At 37.3% G+C, this 19,207-nt stretch overlaps 1 protein-coding gene across 1 annotated transcript in view; it reads left to right on the top strand.

Annotated features, from left to right (window-relative positions):
- ACOX2 (acyl-CoA oxidase 2) overlaps positions 1 to 19,207 on the top strand; it is a 1,215,466-nt gene that overhangs the window by 388,152 nt on the left and 808,107 nt on the right. The window lies entirely within an intron of this gene.

Here is a 19,207-nt window from a genome sequence, read left to right as displayed (position 1 = left end):
CAGGACTTAATTAATTCCCCCTTTGATCTGGCAGCAAAATGTGATTTTAAATTCCTGACCTGGAAAACAGTCTTCCCAGTGGCCATTACCTCAATCTGAAGAATCTCTGAGCTTCAAACATTGTCGTATGAATCCCCCTACTTGATTTTTCATAAAGAAAGAGTAAAGCTATGAAACAATCCTTCTTTCTTTCCTAAGGTGGTCTCAGAATCCAACCTCAATCAGTCCATCAATCTGCCTGTCTTCCGTCCAAATTTTGAAAACAAAGGAGAGTACATGTTACACTTGTTGGATGTACAGTGAAAATTACATTTCTATTAACACAGGACAAAAGGAGTTAGAAAATTTGACCAACTATTAATCTCCTTTTCAGATACCAAGATAGTAACTATGTTACAAAGGTAACTTTGGCAAGATGGCTTACCAACTGCATATCTTTCAATTACAATAAATTGGGTATCACATTACCAAAACCTGTGAAAGCCCACTCAACTAGATCTATGGCAACATCGTCAGTATTTTTACCAAGGCATTCCATGGATGACATATGTGCAACTGCAGCTTGGGCCAATCCTCATACCTTTATTACTCATTACAAACTAGATCTGGTCTCAAGGGGAAGGGGAATCTTCAATTCAACCATTCAGGAATCCTTCATTAGAGTCCACCCAGGAATTCAGGAATGAAGGAAAATTGACAACATCAGATAAAGAGGTTACGTACTTACCATAACGTTCCATTGTGTTGCCCATTTTCATTCTTCCTCAACTTCCCACCCACCAACCCCCAATCTTTATCCATTGTAGACTTCTAAAAGAACAAGAGGTTATAAGGACACCACTGTGTCTTATGCTGAGCTCCAGATAATGTCTTGTTCTGTCAGGAATATTATTCTCATGTTTCTTAATTTGTTATCCAGCAAACTAGATCTGAGGTATGTTAGGGGTTGGTACATTATGGGTAGGGAGGATCTTGAGACCTTTCTTGATGTCCACGAGCTATAGTATCGGCTGAGTTGGATCTGAACCCAATAGTTCAGGAAGAATGAACATGGACAACATAGATAGAACAATATGGTAAGTACATAACGTCTTTTTACTTATTACAGCTAGATTTTCATCAACCTACAGCTGTTCCTCCAGTTTTATCAGCATTAGAGAATGTTTTACAGCTTGCAGCATGCCTAACAGACAACCTCCAGCTCCTAAAAAATCTGATAGATTATATAAAGCACCCCAGACTCACAAGTATTTATTTTCTAACCCTAAATCTAATCTTCTGGTTATTTCTTTGGCAAAACCATCTGTTGCCAAGGACCTATTGAATACTAATCCTATTCTTTCTGATACGGATGAGAAAGCTTCTGATAGATTTAGAAAGAACGTTTATTCTTCTACTTAGTTCCTCAGAATTTTAAATCTTCAGCCTCATATCTCTAAATATCTGCTAGCTTTTTGTAAAATATGAGAAAGCTAACAGCTAACCCTCTTTCTTCAGAAGTTAAAACTTTTCTGAATTCTTTAATAACTGTTCTGTGTCACTGTCAAGTCACCAAACACTCCACAAAGTGTTCTTATGACTTAGCTGATTTGGTATCCAGAGCAGCTGCTACTGGATCAGTTATAAGATTTGCATGACTACTTTCACAAAATGTTCTAGAAGATGTGAAAGGTGAAATTTTGAATTCTTCCCTAGACAGAGAGGTATTTTTTCTTCCCTTATCTGTTAGAGTCCCTAAAAGATTTAGTGAAAGGGAGTCACATAGATTTTTCAATCTTCCTTCTCAAAGATTAATAGGACCTTTTCTTCCAATTCGGGATCCTTTTACAGGAAACAGAACAAGCAACAAATTGTTAGCAAACAAAATTTCAGAAAGCGATGGCAATGAGTCCCCAAAAAAAGGTGGAGTGAGTATCCCAGAACCAAAGTCAGTCCAAAATGACAGGCTGACTACATGCCCCTTCAGGTAGCCCCCCACCTCACCCCCACCGGCAACTCTTTAATTATTTCCCTACGTTTAGGTCTCCATTTTCATTTCTTACATCAGATAACTTCATACAAGTGGGTTCAGAAAATCATTTCAGAAAAGTTGCTGAAGGCAGTTGGAGTTCCTGTCTCTTCTGGAGCAAATGTTGTTTCTAGGTGTCTTAGAATCATCTCCCCTAGAACAAATAGTCAAAGATTTTTAATCAAGGCTCTTTGTGGTGCCAAAGAAAAAAGGAAAATGGAGAACACTCCTACACCTATCCTTTTTAAACCTGCACATCAAAGTCCTAAAGTTCAAGATGCTTTCCCTTCACTCTCTGTTACCTTTCATACCTCATCTCAGTTTTTTTGGTAACTAGATTTAAAAGATGCTTATCATATTCACATCAGGGATTTTTAAGATTTTCTGTGTCTGGATTACATTTTCATTTCTCTGTCTTATTGTTTGGACTATCTACAGCTGCAAGTATTTCTGGCAACAGTAATAGCTCATTTTCATTATTTTATATCTGCAGACTTTTTTTTAAGTGTTAGGAATGCCTGACCAGGACAGACCACATCACATAAATGTCAAGACAAATGATGGCAGTAATAAATGCTCTCAAATCTTTAAGCCATCTTTGAGCTCCAGGCCCTGTAGTAGTAGACAACCATCCCTTTAATTATTAATCCCTACGTCACCCAATGGGTTGCTAACTGGCTTACTGATAGAACCCACACTGTAAAAGTAGCCGACTCCAAATCCAGCTCCAGACAAGTGACAAGTGGAGTACCTCAGGGTTCAGTCCTGGGACCGCTCTTGTTTGGCATCTACTTCTCTGAAGTCCAGGCCAACACTAAGGGACTCTGGATAACAAAGTTTGCAGATGACTGCAAACTGGGAGCCATTATTGAATCCCCAAATGATGTGGATACTCTACAAAGGGCCTTACAGAAACAGATGCTTGGTGCCAGAGCCATGGGCTCAAGCTCAATGCCAAGAAATGTATAGTTATCTACTTTGGGAAAAAACATGTATCCGTGAATTACCATATAGGTGGCAGTACACTAAACACCGAAAGTTTGATAAGAGACTTAGGGACACAGGTGGACAGTGGTCTCACCTTCGATAACCACATCGCCACAACAGTCAGGAAATCCTTCTATGTGGCACACCTCATCACTAAGGGCTTTTCATCCAGAAAAAAGGAGGTCATTGTCCCACTGTACTCATCCCTCATTAGACCCATTATAGAATACAATGCCCCGTTTGGTATGTACCTCTCTAGACATCTGCAACAACTGGAAAGGCCACAGAAATACCTCACTAAAAGAATCACAGGCCTAAAGCAGATGCCCTACACTGACCGCCTTAAAAAACTCCAGCTATACTCTGTCGCATATCGCCTACTCAGAGGCGATCTTTGCTTAACATACAAGGCCATGTCAAACCCAGAGCTGTTGGACATGCTACACTTAAAGAAATCCCAATCCCTCAGAGCCACACGCTCCAGGGATCTAAACCTTGTCATCACAATAAACAAAACATGCTGGAGGGATAGGTTCCTGACCCAGAGACTCCCCAGACTTTGGAATAGATTGCCCATACATGTCAAGCAGAGTGCCTCTTTGGTCCTCTTCAAAAGGAACCTTGACGATTGGATGGGAGAAAGGAAATTCACCCCGGGGATCACGTCAGTCACCCTGCTAGACAGGGGTCCAGGGAAGTAAATAGTGTGGGAAGAAATAGCCAGGGAATTGTTATGGCTATGCTTGTATAGGCCCTAGGGCTGATAGCCTAGTACCAACCTATGAACCTGTAAATAAAAGTTGAGGGGGGATACAGACTAACTAAGGTAGCTTTGGAGCTAGCAACTCAACACAGTCTATCTCTTCTTGCTGTGTGCATTCTGATGCAGGATTCCTTGCAAACAGGCATGGAAGACAAATGCATTCTCATTCCCATGGAAGGGAATGTTCTTGTTATACCTTTCCATCATTTCCACTGATATTCTTATTTATTTATTTATTTATTTAAAACTTTGTTAACCAGGAAAGTCTAAGGTCATTCTAAAGATCCAGGAAGACTATCAACAGATAATTGTGGTGACCTCCTTTTGGCCCAGGCAACAGTGGTTCTCTCTTCTTTTTGAAATGGCCAAGGGCAGTTACCACAAGTTGTGAGGTAAACACCTTAACCATTAACTATTATTCATAGATCAGACATTCTCACAAAATATAGGGGTTGTTTGATACACTCTGCTCTGTGCATTTTCACAATTTGGCATCCACATCAACTAAGTTGACTTATAAAAAAAAAAATAAATAAATAAATGTAAATACATCCTTGTGACGTTGAGGGCTGAAAAAAAATAACATTACCTCACACAAGCCATTCTAGCACTTCAGTCATGACTGGAAATAAAGTATCTGTACTACTGCTCCATCAGCATCTGTTGATCGCCACCCCCCCCCCCCCCCACACACACACACACACACACCTTGTGTTCAGAACAACAGTTCCCTTCGCTTGGTCCTAAGTACATCTCTGCAACTCCTTCCTTCTTGACTGCATACCACCTGGAAAGATGTAAACAGGCAATAACTAAAGGACCAGACTTAAGGACACCTAATGTGAGATAGGAAGACTTTAAAAAGGGGAAAACAAGTCCCATAGGCCTAGCCTCCATTTAAAATCTAATGTTTGACAGCAGCCATTTGCCTGTCATTTTCCACCTCTTCTTCCATTGAAAAAGTGTTATATAGGTTAAAATCTGCCAAGTCAGTTGACCTTTTGGAGATGCAATGAAGAGGCTTGTGCATTGGCCTCCATTCTTAATTAGCCCCAGTTTACAGTTGCATCTAATGCTGCCTCCTGCTATGCACCTCGGATAGTATGTCATTAAAGAGACCCTTTTCTCCCTCTAAGCAATAGCATGGCATGTTGCTGATGTTGATGTTAGTTAAGAAGATCTTTATGTAAATGAATACAATGCTGCATAGATGTCCTTCATTTCTGACCTGGAAGTATAAAGTTCTCTCTTCTAACTTCTCAGTTCTGACTTGACCCATTTATCTCAAACACCAGTTCAGCTTGTACCAAGAACCAAGTAGGAGCGGTTTGTGCGAAGTGACCAGTAACCCTCTGCACTCCATTAAAATAAGACCACATAGCTCCAAAGATTATAAAAGAAGTATCTAGTTTATTAAAAACATTAAGGGCTTTCGTCTTAAACTCATTCAGATGTCAGCAGATCAAAACAAAGGACAAACCACCTACATGTGTAGTTATACATAATTGTACAAATCAAACAGTTAAATAATGAGGCAATTAAATAAAGCACACATTCCAAGTTTAAAGAGACATGATAGATTTATAAAACATAAAAAAGTAACCACAGTGTAAAATATAACTAAAAACAAGTCCAAACCAAACACTGATGGTCCCCAGTTTAGGGGATGAAAGCGCTCTGTCTGTGTCTTTGTATGTTGGAAGAATAAAAACAGCTTGCACTGAAGAGTTTGGCTGACTGAAAGTTTTTCCTATTGCTTTACAGTGTTTGGTTTGGACTTGTTTTTTAGATTTATAAAACATGGCAGAATTAAAAGAATGTAGTAATATTTATAAAGTTAATGTTAAATATTAAAAACGTAACAATAAATGAAAAACAAGAAAGCTTTCCTTAGCAGAATTATAAAACCAAAAAAATATTCCAGAGTAAAATCATGTTATAATGTATCAGCCCACATTTTAAAACCGGACTAATAGAAATGCATTCATTTACAACTTGTTTTAGGTTTGCTAACAGTAAAAGTTGCCAGTACATCTCACAATATTCAGTACATGTTTGCCAGGCACCCCCCCCCCCCCCCCGGGTCCAATGCTACATCTTCCACTACAAAAAAACAAAACTCTACTGTTTGCACACTTTGTTTTATGTTTAGTCAAACCATTTGTATCAAGGCCCCTATTTATGTCGTAGACATGTTCATAATTGTGTTTCTTAAGGGGTCTCTCAGTTTTTCCAACATTAAATGCAGGGCATGCATCACAAGCAGCAAGATAAATTACCCCCTTACTATTACAGTTGAATAATTTTTGGGGGGTCAGATGTTTATTACATGCTACTAAATAATATTCAGATTTATTCAACACATAGGGACACTGGCTATATGAACCACATTTAAAAGTACCCACCTTAACTTTATTTTTTTATTATTAATAGTGTTAGCTGTTTTGTGATTTTCATATAAATCATTAAGATTTATTTTTTTCTTATAAACCACTGTATGTAGTTTATAAAAAGGAGCCAGGGAGTTTGTTGCCCAATCATCCTCCGTCTTTTCTTGCCCTCATTTACATGTCCGTCACAACTGGCTTACTCTTATTGCCCAATCATCCTCCGTCTTTTCTTGCCCTCATGTACATGTCCGTCACAGTTGACTTGTCTAATGCTCACACTATATACTCCAGTCCTCTGGCACCCAGTTCCAATCTTCTGCTTTAATTTTCTTGCTACAAATTGGTTAGACCTTTGTCCCTTTGACCTATCAGATAACACTCCTTTTGTTATTATACTAATATGGATTACAATGGAAGTTTGTTAACCTGTGTATAAATAAGTATAAATAAGAGAGGAAATACTGAACTGTAAGATAACAAAAGCACTCATTTGTCAGAAGGAATGGTTTAATAAACGCTACTATTTTGAAAAGAAGACTCCGCATTTCTCTATATCTCTATATATTTTTGCTTGAAATCCAGGGACTGCTTTCTCTGTTTCTACTTCTATTTTAATCTCTAGTCGAACAGGAAATTAGGGAGCTGTTTGATAAACCGGTTTCTAGGACATCTACCTTATCAATAAGAGAGAAAGAAGTTCAGAATGAACTAATTCAAAATCAGGAGATACATATGATGAAACCCGATAAAGAGGGTAGCATTGTTCTTATGGAGATGGTGCAATATTCAGGAAAAATATTGAACATGCTATATAAGATGGATAAATACTCCCAGTATCCAAAGATGAGGTGAATAGCAGTGATAAGGGTCTGTATGTTTTTTCTCAGAAATTATAAAGCTAGAATATCCTCTGTATTCGGCATACCCAAAGTGCATAAAGAGATTATGAATCCCTCCTTCTGCCTGATTGTGGTTGCCAGTGGTTCCAAAACCTATTCTCTTGCTACCTTTATTGGTAGGAAACTTGAAAAGTTTTATGATTACAAGCTTCACATATTAAAAGACTCATGGGATTTTGGAATGTTTGACAACAACTAATTATTCAAGTGATGTTTTGTTTGCCACTATAGACACAGTGGATTTGTTTTTGTTATTCCCCATTCTATTGGTATTGAATGGTTTGAACAAGCTTTGCTTTCCTGTGATTTTTTTGAATAATAAGGATATAAGGCTTATTATTGAATTTATTGACCTTGTTCTGGATAACAACTTTGTATATAGAGTTTTTTAAACAGACTAATGGTGTGGGAATGGGGAGTGGATTGTGCCCCCATTTTTGCCAGTTTGGTGTTTTTAACTTGAGAATGCACATTTATTCTGAATTCCACATGTTATAACTATTGTTATCTTTCTTGATGATATTGTAGTCTCAAGACTGAGTCTGTTTTAATTTTTTTTTGGCCTTCATAGATTATATATAACAAACTACATCTTTTTTAAAATTTACTTTTGAGATACAGACAGAAGCTTTCCATTTTTTTGATGTATACATTATGAAGGATTTTGCAAATAGTTGTTATAGGAGTAAGATCTATATAGAAAGGGTACCTTCTCCAGTTCTTATTTGCAGTTTTTAAGTGATCATCCTATGTCCTTAAAGCGGAATATTGTTAAAGGACAGTTTATTGGAGCAATTAGGATGACCTCAAATTTTGACAATTTTGTGAATGAATGTGATTTTGTACCAAAATACATTTATTATGAAGTTATTCAGGAGTGGAGTAAGAAATATTTTCCCATCCTGAATATGAACAGGGAATTGCCCTACATGTATTCAAATTAGTAATTTAATAACAGCAACACATAATACCGATTTTCAAAGAGCATTATTTTTAGAATACAGTTTTTATAACCAACTAGTTAAAAGTATTAGTTGAAATACTGGAAGATATTTAAGGCTTTACCAAACTCTCTGGCTCCTTTTTGTAAACCAGAAATCCAAAGAAACAAGTACAGCACATAGGTAAACCAGGCCAGGCAGGATACAAAATGCAAAACAGTAGTAAAAAAATCCAGAACCTGGAAACATTGAGGTAAAATATAGCAATTATTCCAAACTGAAAAAAAATCATAAAGCTTTCAGGATCAACCCTTCATCAGTGTATAAAAAAAAGAGATCAAATGCCTTCATTTAAATAGTGAATTCAAACCATAAGACTAATCACATGACACAGCTGTATTAAGCATTTCAGTTTAAAGACATATACAGGTAAAATGTTACTGAAAATCAGTATGCCTATAAAATAAGTAAAACATTTAAGACCCATCCACTCAAGATGTTATTTCCAACTTAACTGTCTTCTTTTTAAAATATGTTTAATGCTTACTGCTGTATTTAAACCTGGAAAAGAATCAGCTTCTAAAAGTGTGATCCATGAGTATTCACATACTTATAACTCATTGTTAAGATCCCCCTGTTTTTTTCTTCTGTCTGATGTCGGTTTGTAGATTAGTATTAGTATTAGTATTAGGCTAACTGCCCTTGTGAGCCATTTTAAGCCAAGCCAGTTAGCATTTGAGAATCAAACCCTGCACCTTGTATCTAGAAGGTAAACACCTTAAGCATTACACTAACAATCACGCTAAAGTCAAATGTATGTGTACTTCCTTTCGCTCTCATATGCTTACCCTACCTCTGTATGTATTTCAGATTTGTGTTCAGCAATTTTGTCCTTCAACCTTCTTATGCATTTCCCTATGTAGAATGCTTGACACGCCTTACAGCATGCCATATACAGAATGGCAACAGTATTACAAGTTACAAAACAGCTGAAAGTATATTTCTTCTTAGTGTTACGATGTATAAATTCACAGCTTGTATTTATATCATCACAGCATATGCAACTATAACAAGGAAATGTGCCATTTTCTACTTATATTCAACTTTTTATTATTTTTAAAGTCCTTATAGTATAATCTTTGTTTTACATTTGGACAGGTACGATATGAGAACATGAGGGCCTCTCCAACTATTCTGATTATCTCAGGCATGTTTTTGAGAATACCCCAATTGCTTCTAATAATGTTTTTAACACTCTCTGATCTACCATCATTTGTTGTGACATAGCATATATTATTATTTTTAATAGAATTATGACTAGAGTTAACATGGCTAGTATTACTAGAAAAGTGGGGTCTCGCTTTGCCTGTTATTTCCATAATAACTTCATCTGCTGTACAGATTTAGAGTGATTCACTATTTAAATGAAAGCATTTGCTCTCTTTTTTTATATACTGATGAAGGGGTTGATCCTGAAAGCTTTGTGTTTTTTTCCTGTGCGGAATAAACACTGTATTTTTCCTCAACGTTTCCAGGTTCTGGATTTTTTTTACTACTGTTTTCCTTTTTCTAAACCACCAATAGTGGTTTATAAGGAAAGAAGACATTTTAAGGATTTATATGAAAATCACCTAACATCTAACACTATTAATAAAAAAAGGTAAAGTTAAGGTAGGTACTTTTAAATGTGGTTCATGTAGCCATTGTCCCTATGTGTTGAGTAAATCTAAATATTATTTAATACCATGTAATAAACATCTGAACCAAAAAAAATTATTCAAGTGTAATAAAAAGGAAGTCATTTATCTTGCTGCTTATGATGCATGCCCTGCATTTTATGTTGGAAAAACTGAGAGAGCCCTTAAGAAACACGTTTATGAACATGTCTATGATATAAATAGTACCTTGATAAAAATGTTTTGGCTAAAGATAAAAAAGAGTGTGCAAACTGTAAATTTTAGTTTTTTTGTACTGGTGGATGTAGCATGGGATCCTCGGGGGGCTGGAAAACATGTTCATAGATTCGTATGGTCATAGATTAATACTAGGCCAATTGCCTTTGTGGGCCATTTTAAACCTAGCCAATTACCACACATGAGAATCAAACCCTGCATCTTATGTTTGTAAGGTAAACACCTTAACCTTTATGTCAACCTCCCACCCATGTACTGTATATCATCAGTTGTACTGTCAGTTTTACTGGGAGCAAACCTAAAACCACGTTTAAATTAATTCATTGCTATTGGCCCTGTTTTGAAAATGAGGGCTGCTAGATTATAACATGATTTTACTATGGAATGTTTTTTGGTTTTGTAATTCTGCTAAGGAAATCTTTCTTGTTTTCCATTTATTATTATGTTTTTTAATATTTAACATTAACTTTATAAATATTACTACATTATTTTATTCTGCCATATCTTCTAAATCTGTCATGTCTCTTTAAACTTAGAATGTGTGCTTTATTTAATTGCCTCATTATTTAATTGTTTGATTGGTACAATTAGGTACAACTATAAAATCGGGTAGTTTGTACTTGTATTTTGTTCTGATGAAGTCTGAATTTGTTTAAGATGAAAGCACTTAACTTTTTAATAAACTAGATACTTCTCATATAATCTTTGGAGCTATGTGGCCTTATTTAAATGGAGTGCAGAGCATAATGTTGTTTGTGCTGTTATTCTGAGTTACCAGTTCAACGTGTGCCTTAGCTGTTGGAGTGCTAAAGTATATGCTTCAGTCATGTCAGCTTTTTGTGACTTGTATTAATCTCATTTGAAAATCAATTTCCTCCTTTATACCTGAATTTTAATTTTGAGATACTATTGCTCATGTCTTCTTTCAAGTTAACATCTTCTGCAGCCTCAGTTAGTATTTTGAAGACCATCATTTAGTAGACATTGCAGTGGCAAAAAAAGTTTGGAAGCCATGAGGCTGTACTGTGGACTAGAGAAATTCATCTCTAGCTATGGTCCAGGTGATCTTTGTACAGTTAGCAGCTCAGGTGTCTGAGGCGTAGCAGGAGAAAGCATGGGCATGCCTATCCTGGCTCAGGGAGAGCACACTTCTGGACACACCTTGCAATAGGTGTGTGTTGGAGGCTAGGGATGATTAAGAGGACACATCCTAAGTGGAAATAAGTGGGGGCAGTGGCTGAGTTGCTACAGACGAAGGGTAATATGCTGCATTTCCTCATTGCATGTCCACCCACTGGCAAAATTACAGTCGTGTGCAAGGAGTAACAGGTGTTATGATATTACAAGAACCACGAAAAACAGATGATCCAGTTACCTTCACACGCTTTATTAAAATAACAAACAGAAATGGAACAACGAGTTATTCTCCTCTAGAGCCTCAGCCCTTCAGCCTTTACAGAGTACAACTTCATTTTCCCATAAGTCCTTTAAGTACAAAAAAACTACTCCTTAATTGTCTAATTAAGTAATTAATACTTAAAAAAAACAATTACATCTTGATTACAAAAAACATTTCCAGTTGCATTGCATGTTAAGGCCCCTAGGGGACAAAGTGTTAAATTTCAGAATAAAAATTGATTCCTTTCTCCAAAGCTTCCTTTTTATATCACATAAATCAAGTCATTCATTATTTACTTGTTCTAAAATTGAGGCCTGTAATCCATATGGATCCTAACTGTGATTTATTTTAAAAAAGCCCACCTATAGGGCTTTCCAGTTTGCCCTTTCTTATGTCTCTAATATGTTCTTTTACAGTAAAATTTCTTTTGATGTCCCCAATGTAAAATTTATTGGATAGACATTTTAAAGCATATATCACCCCTTCACTAACATACCCATATCTACCTTGAACTTGAAAATGTTCTTCCATTAATTTTTAAAAGCTATTTACTATAAAACCACAACAAGAACATTTCCAACAGGGAGCTGTCCCTTTCAAACAACCTCACTAGTCCTCACAACCTTAGGTAAACTAAATATATCATGTACTAAAAAATCCTTAATACTCCTCACCCTCATATATGTTATCTGAAGTTGACCTTTTCTTATAAAATCTAAATTTCTACATTTTTCCAACCACCCCAAAAACATTTAACTAAACTAAATAACCTTTCAGAAAACAATGTGTATTTCATAACAAAAACTAAGTGTTATGATACTTTTGATGCTACACTGTGATGCTTCAGTCTCTTCACCAGCCATAAGCATGGTTTGAAGTAAGTCTGGGGGTGAACAGGAGAGCCTAGTAGATCTGGTTAGCAAGGAGAGGCACTGCTGCTAGCTGGCAGCTGAAAAGGAGAAAAAAATTGCAAAAAAAAAAAAGAAGAATTTTGGAACCAACACTTTGTATTAACAGAAATTTTGCACTCTGGTGGTGCATCGCAGCAGGGTATGTCTAGAGTCATCCTACATTTCGTCAAAAAATGTAGTCTATAAAGTTACATTAAACTGAACTGTTTACCTACAGTAGCCAAGTAGATCCTGCCTGAATTGTTAGCTAATAACATTATTTTTCCCCACAGAAGGTCATAGCAATGCAGCCAAAAGACATTCCATTATGGCAGTTGCTGTCTCAAATTCATCATACCATGATAGGAATGGACCCCGTTCCTAAGTCAAAGTATGATTAAAGTTCATAAAATTAGCATTGTTTCAATCTTTGATGTTCTTCACAGCACCCACAATGTGCCTAGTGATGACTCCTGCAATGTGTATGGAGTTACATGTATTGGTAACATATCTAAGTATGACTGTAAATTCCTTTTTATAAGATCTGTTGCTCCTTCTACTACAGGAACTGTCTGAGTATCCTTTTTCAAGTAAGCCTCATTTCTCCTTGCAAATCCGATTATTTTATTACTTTGAGTATCTCTGTACATAAGACACTATTGCCACTGGGTGTAGCAATTTCAATCATCAATGATTAATGCTGTTTTTGTCTTCTTTTCTTGGACTACTGTGTCTGGCTTTCTCGCATCTATTTTTTGAATGGTAATGCATGTTGCTAATAGATGATCCCATGTGATATAAACTTCATTTTCTATGATGCCTTGTGGCTCATGTTTCCAGTGTTTTTCAGCTACCTAAATATTATAATGTTTGCACAATCTCCAGTGCAACGGTCTTGCCACATTATTATGCATTTAAGTATACAGTCCTTCTGCCGTTAGTATATCACAACCAGCAAAAAGATATGTGACTGTTTCTAATTCTGTTTTACAAAACCTACATTAGTCTGTTTCTCCCACATGTTCAGTAGACTTTGTAAACCAATGTGTACATAGTCCCTATCTTTGGCCACCAATATTAACCTTTCGTCTCTTGGTTTAAGTTCACCTCTTCTTAACCATTCCTGCTTTCGATCCTTGTCAACATGAGGTTGAGAAATTTCTATACTTGCAATGATATTTATGCATTTACCACATTTCTTGCCTTCTCATCTGATCCTTCACCTTATACTCTTTCTTTTGTTTTTGGCACATTCAGTTGCAGCCGATTTTTATCTACTTCTGGTTTAATTTTCATTCCTGCTTGATGCAGATACACTTCTGCTAAACTAAGCAGGGAAGTCATCTTAGACTTATTCTCCTCATGTTTCAAAACTTTCACGATGTTTGGGTTTTGTAAGGTCAGTAGATATGTATGTAGTCCCATGATTGCAAATCTATACATGTAATCAATTTTGAGGAGGCCCATACCTCCTTCAGAATGGAGACTATATAATCTTGGTATGCAATAATTTTTATAAATCATTTGATTAGCATGAGGCATCATTCTTGTTTCCCAGTCTAACCTATCCAACACCTTTTGGGGGCTGTCAGTCACTCCAAAACAATAAGTTAGGACAAAAAGAGCAAATTGGTTTATATATGTCAGTGCTGTTTTAGGTATTAATTTTAGTTTTCTAAAATATTCCTGATTTTTATTCATATTTGTCTGTTTTGTTGCTGAGCCTTCATCAATTCCCAAATATTAATACACACCATCTTGATCAAGTTCTTTTATATCACATTCCTGTCCCAAAGTGATGTTTTCTTGGTGCTGCAGCTTTCCTACTTTGCACATTTGTCAAGACCAAATGACATTCGTATATCATCTGAAAAAGTTTTGACCACTTGCAGCTGTGCTATCAGTTCCTCGTCTACTGAAATATACAGTTTAAATCATCTAGAAAAAGAATATGAAAAGTCTTTACACTTGTTTCCTGGGAGCCAAATTGTAGCCATGACCTAATCTGTTAAGTAGACAACTTAATGGGTTAAGGACAAGACAAAAGAGCAACAGTGACAGAGAGTGTCACCCTAGAATATCCCCCTTTGAATTTGTATCACTGGAATAATAATTTGTCTGTTATCATGTCTTTACTGTAAAGTGGTGTGCTACTGTTTCATGGTTGCTGTAATGTAACTAATCAGTGTGGGGTGTATCTTATACATTTTAAGCACTCTTTTATCCATGAATGTGGAAAACAACTAAATGCCTTTTTTTGTAGAATACCCATGCCATACTTACATTCTTCCTCTTTTTACAGTTCTCCATTATGATTTTATTTAACAACAAATGATCCTTTTTTTCCATATGACTTTATTACCCTTTTGTTCTGTTGTCATGATTGAATTTTCTTCTAAATGACTATAAACTCTGTCGGCATCAATTCCACTGTATAGTTTATAAGTCAGTGGAAGGCAAGTTATTGGTCTATAGTTTTTAGGATAGCTTGGAGGTTCACTCTTAAGTAGGAGTATTGTTTTTCGTGTTGTTAACCAAGCTTGTGTTTGTGCGGGGTGCACATATAAATAGTTCTTACACATGGCTAAATCTTCATGTAAACATGTTAATAATTTTAGCCAGAAGTTAACTATTGCATCTGGGCCTGGGGTTTTCCAATTAGGTGTTTTTCTTAACTTTGTTTCAATCTCTCTGGCCATTACTTCATCCCATTTCATATCCTCTACATTTGACATTTGAACTTCTTATTCTTTTTACTTATTCTGTCCATTTAGCACTTTTGTTATGTTCCACAAGATCTTCATAGATATTTTTCCAAAATATATATTTCTTCTTCTTTTGGTGATGTTTCAATCCCTTTAGCCTTGTTTCCCAATTCTCTCTAAAACTTATTGGGTCATCAATAATCTGCTTATTTTGTACTTTTCTGTTATATTTATCTGCATATCGTCTAAGTTTTTCTGCCTGTGCTGATATTTTTAGTTTATTTTTTGCAATAGTGCATGATAGATCCTGATCTATTGTGATACTGTGTATTGCTTTTATCGCGTCTATCTTCCTGTGTATTTTTGTTGATCTGTTCCCTCTTCTGTATTCTTCTAACAGGGACACTTCTTATCGTAATTGCTTTATAGTTTTCTCTATTCAATACTTCCACAATGGCATTCAATTTCTTCCCTTTCTTTCCCTTACTACCCTGTATTTTTGTGGTAAGACTATCTGTTATTAATTTAACTGCACAGTACTATATATCCTATTTACTTCTATTATATCACATGAATCTCTATGAATAATTATTGTGTTAATTCCAATATCCATCTCCAAGCTCTCTGGAAACAGTATCTGTTTCTGCATTTTCTTATTCAAGATTTAGACTGTGTGTGATATATCTTCGTGATTGAAAAGTTATTTAAAATGAATGATTGAAGCTGCCAGCTGCACCTCTTTGTGCCTGGTAAAAATAAATGCAAAGCAGCTGTGTGTGCTGGAACCAAAGTCTGATTAGTTGCTGATTTAGTGCCTTGTAAAAAACAAAGTCTGGTTAGTGCATATAAACTTTGTGGACTATTAACGTATCATTCTTGCACAGAGTACTAAAATAACTTGTCTATATAACAGACAGTTCACAGCTTTAATGTCTTCAAGTTGCTTCTCATACAACATGAAAGATGTTATTTATTAAACAAATCTAACAAGAAATCAGATCAGATCTCACATATAAACATTCTTATGAAAGCAGTCTTTTGGAAACTCTTAAAGTCATTACTTTGGTATTTTTATGTCATACAGTCTGTTTATTAAACTTTTAGGGAGTCTTTCCTGTTTGAGAATGTTTCTGTGTGAAAGCAGTCTTTCAGTGATGTCATGCAGTCTGTTAATAAGCTCCTTTTTGTTCTTGTTTCAAGGTGAGTTATGTAACAGTCTAGGAAGTCTTTTGAATCTTGCACCTGGGTCTTTATCTGTTTCCCTTGAAGCTTGTTCCAGAGACTGAACATTCAGCTTATCCTTATCAGCATTTTTCTCAATCTGCATCAGAACCTGAACATTCATGTTACATTTACAGATGAATGCCGTAGCTGAAAACAGTTTAATCCTTTAATATATGTATGCCAGCAAACTGAAATGTATGCTGCATCCGACTAAATTATCCTACATATATTCTAGCAATAGAAGTGTATATGCATCTAACTAGCAAACAGGTCTACATGCATTTATAAATCTGTAAATGTATATCTAACAGTTCCCTCTGTTTTGTTTTTTTAAAAATACAAAGCAGTCTACATTAGTATGTACTCTTTAGTCAAGTCATAATTTTTATCGCTATTAACTAAAAACACATTGGGAAACAAAACCTTTAGTTTTCTTTTGATACAGGAGAATATGAAGGTCTCCCCAAACACCATTATACTGGGTGACTTCAACTACCGAAAACACTGACTGGGAAAACTACTCAAGCCCCAACACCCTCGCCCAACAGTTCCTAGAATTTATAAACTCAAATGCTATGGAACAACTGGTCACCACCCCCACAAGAGGGGAAAACATATTGGACCTGGTCATCACCAACATGGGGACTCTATGTTCCACACCAGAGGTATACCCCTCATTGGTAAGGTCAGACCATAAATTAATCTCACTGGACATCCATATCCCGTCCCCACCCCCAGCCAAGGAAACCACGGTGAAGAACTTCTCAAAAGCAAACTTCACACTACTCAAAACCGAGGTGGATTCCTTCATAGTCCCCGGGCCAGTGGAAAATACAGCTCAAACCGCAGAATCCTTTACAAACGCATTCTATGGACACCTACAGGAATGCATGGATTATGCTATCCCAAATAAAACCAAGACTCACTCCTCCAAAGGCAGGAGACCTATCTGGTGGACCCCGGCCATAAATAAGCTATACAACAGAAGGAGGAAGCTACTACATGATAGAGCAAAATCCCAAAAAAGGAAGGCGTCTATGATCAGTACTAGCAAGAAACTACGATCCCTCATAAAATCATCTAAGGCCAGCTTCGAAAGAAAAATTGCACAAGACACTAAAGATAATCACAAAGCCTTCTTTAGTTATGTCAGGAACCTGGGTGGCAACTCCCAGATATGCTCTGAGTTAGTGCAAAATGACAAAAAATACACTGAACCCACAGACATTGCCAGCATCCTGGCAGACAGGTTCAGTGCAAATTTCTCCCCCCCATCCCCCCAAAAGAGCAAATGTCTATCCCAACAGAATGTAGCCTCCCTGACATCACAGATGAACAGCTGAGAGCTGCCCTCTCCAAAGCAAAAAACACAGCATCAATGGGACCGGACGGTGTCCCGGGCTGCATCTTACACGAGTTCCAAGAAGAACTTAACCCTCACATAAAGTCACTGTTCAATCTCAGCCTTACCACAGGATATGTACCCAAGGAATGGTGTACAGCAACAGTGGTCCCGCTCCACAAAGGTGGTGCCACAACGGACCCCGGAAACTATCGCCCTATAAGCCTGACTAGCCTGGTCTGCAAAGCTATGGAGCGTATCATCATGGAACTCATAAACAAAGACATTGGGAACTTCCAGACACTGGATCCTACTCAATTCGGCTTTGTTAAGGGCAGATCTTGCCTCTTGAACCTGGTCAACTTCTTTGAAACAGTTACCAAGGCCATAGATGAAGGGAAGGTATTCCACACAGCCTACCTGGACCTCACAAAAGCCTTCGACACAATACCCCACTCAGGCATCATAAATAAGCTCACCAGCTTAAATATCAACCCCTATGTCACAAGATGGGTTGCAAACTGGCTCAGGGATAGAACCCACATGGTCAGAATTGCTGGTGCCATGTCAGACTCTAAACTGGTTACAAGTGGCGTCCCACAAGGCTCAGTCCTGGGACCCCTCTTGTTCAGTATATATTTCTGTGAGGTACAGGCTAACACGGGAGGACTATGGCTGACTAAGTTCGCAGATGACTGCAAACTGGGTGCCATAACTGACTCTCCGGCTGACACAAGCATCCTCCAAAAGGGTCTCACAGAGACGGATAACTGGTGCCAGAGCCATGGCCTAAAGCTAAAAGCCAAAAAATGCATAGTCATCCCCTTTGGGAAAAACAAAGTGTCCACAAATTACCACATAGGTGGTAATCCATTAAGTACGGAAGAAGTAATTAGGGATTTGGGGACCCAAGTAGATAGTAATCTCTCCTTTGACAACCACGTTGCCAAAGTGGTTAGAAAGACCTTCTATATAGCCCACCTTATCACGAATGGTTTCACATCTAGATCAAGAGAGATCATTGTGCCCCTCTACTCATCACTCATCAGGCCCATAATTGAGTACAATGCCCCATTTGGGATGTACCTTACCGGACACCTGCAGCAACTGGAAAGACCCCAAAAGTACCTCACCAAGAGGATCAAGGGACTCAAACAGATGCTCTATGCAGTTCGGCTAAAGAAACTCCAGCTCTACTCAGTTGCTTACTGCCTACTCAGAGGTGATCTGTGCCTGACGTTTAAAGCCATGTCCAACCCTGAATTAATGGACATGCTCCACCTCAGGAAATCCAAATCCCTTAGAGCTACATGCTCAAGGGACTTAAACCTCAGCACAGAAATAAATAGGACATGCTGGAGGGACAAATTCATATCCCAGAGGCTCCGCTCACTCTGGAACAAAATCCCAGTCCAAGTTAGGCAGAGCCCCTCACTGACCCTCTTCAAGAGAAATCTTGACGAATGGATGGGAGATCGTAAGTTTACCCCTGGGATCTCTTCTGTGTCCCTGCTAGACAGAGGCACAGTAAACAAACCTTAAAAGGACTATCTTCTGTGACCTACTATTCAAAGGCACAGTCTACTAATCTAAAAGGGTGGTGAAAGCCAAACACACTCTGGCTAGGGTTATAAATGCCGTAGGGCAGATAGACTAGTATCAACCTTTGAACCTATAACACACAGTTCCATATTGTTAACACAATGATAACAAACATTACTACTAAAACTGGGTGAATGTTCCATT

Source organism: Protopterus annectens, chromosome 7.part1 (genome assembly GCF_019279795.1).
Source record: "Protopterus annectens isolate FY-2018-M chromosome 7.part1, PAN1.0, whole genome shotgun sequence".
NCBI lineage: Eukaryota > Metazoa > Chordata > Ceratodontiformes > Protopteridae > Protopterus > Protopterus annectens.
The sequence above is the reverse complement of the archived record's forward strand: the minus strand, read 5'-3'. Positions and strand labels throughout refer to the sequence as shown.